The sequence below is a fragment of the Amphimedon queenslandica genome, unplaced genomic scaffold (genome assembly GCF_000090795.2).
Source record: "Amphimedon queenslandica unplaced genomic scaffold, v1.1 AMPQUscaffold_3982_Cont24031, whole genome shotgun sequence".
Classification (NCBI taxonomy): domain Eukaryota; kingdom Metazoa; phylum Porifera; class Demospongiae; order Haplosclerida; family Niphatidae; genus Amphimedon; species Amphimedon queenslandica.
Genome location: NW_003555698.1, coordinates 1 through 1468, shown reverse-complemented (window position 1 = coordinate 1468; position 1468 = coordinate 1). Strand labels below are relative to the sequence as shown.

At 33.4% G+C, this 1468-nt stretch overlaps 1 long non-coding RNA gene across 1 annotated transcript; it reads right to left on the bottom strand.

Annotated features, from left to right (window-relative positions):
- Positions 1 to 237: 237 nt before the first annotated feature.
- Positions 238 to 1468, bottom strand: LOC109592773 (uncharacterized). Its single transcript, XR_002190540.1, has 3 exons — positions 1441 to 1468; positions 791 to 889; positions 238 to 279 (listed from the first exon to the last, which is right to left on the bottom strand). It is a non-coding gene; the product is annotated as an uncharacterized LOC109592773 (long non-coding RNA).

Below are 1468 nucleotides of genomic sequence, written 5' to 3'. Positions count from 1 at the left end.
ATAAAGGACCCGTTCACAATTGTGAAGTGCCTTCGTGTAGACTGATGTAGTAAACCTAGCTTAGTTACAACTACATGTACACATTATTGCACCTGCTATGTTTTTCTCATTCAAAACTGACAGTTAAGAAGGGAATTGAATAAAAGAAGATTTATGGTCCATTAATTACATGATACTCACATTATTTGCAGTGTTTAGATCAGCTCCATTATTTATTAGCAACTGTAAAATGTCCCAATGTCCTCTCTCTGCTGCTTCAATAAGAGCAGTATATCCAATCTATAATAACAAGATAAGGATATCATAATAAACTCCTATTGCACCATAATTGGATAGTTGTGGGTGGCTTCAATCACTGCAGTGGTCTTCCTGGGTTAAAGTACATGTGGTACATGTACCTTTAATAACTAATTAATTCTTGCTGCATTAGAGCCTGCTTTCTCTTTCAATAATATCTTGACAGTGATTGAACTGTTTGGTGAAAAGAATTTTTAAATTCTGTTACCTCCTCATTTCTCTACTGATGGTATTAATGAAACTGAATACAAGGTTTGGGAATTGCATTTTAATGACCTGCATGGGCCCCATGAGATGTACATGTATATACAAATATTATATACAATTATATCGAGACGGTGAAACAATTAGAAATATTTTTACACTAATAGTACTTCTAATTAAGGCAACAGTTAGTACATAAACTTCTAATTATAAGATACATGTAGCTACATGTATCTATAACAATAATATTCTAATAATGATAAAATGAATATTAATCAAAATAACTTACATCATTTGAATGTGAAGGATCAGCTCCTTTCTTCAGCAGTAATTCTGCAACATCACAGTTTCCTTCTCTTGCTGCTGCAATAAGAGCAGTATCTCCATCCTATAATAACAAGATAAAGGATAGATTTGTCTCTATGTTGTCATAGTCCCCAAAAAATAAATTTGTGTAGCATGTAGTTATTGTACATTGTAGTTAGTATTCTGCATGTTGTACATGTACATGTACATGTACATGTACCAATACAGTTTAAACAAAACAACTAAGGGTGTATGCCTGGCCAGACACTGTTTGATTGTCACAGAGAATAGGGGTATGACTATGTGAGACGAGTTAAGGTTAGAACATCATGCAAGGTATAATATTAATTTGACATTGGAATTAAACACACAGGGAGAATCCTTTAGGATCATACATGTATGAATGAGACTTTGATAAACCATACTGTACATGAGTGTACATGTAAGTGTATACAGTACATTATGTAATTGTAATATCACAGGTGAAGTTGCCTACAGTGTTGTAACCCTACATGTTGCTTTAGTACATGTACACATTATTGCATCTGTTATGTTTTCCTCATTCAAAACTGACAGTTAAGAGGGGAATTTAATAAAAGAAGATTTATGGTCCATTAATTACATGATACTCACATCATTTGCAGTGCTTCGATCAGCTCCA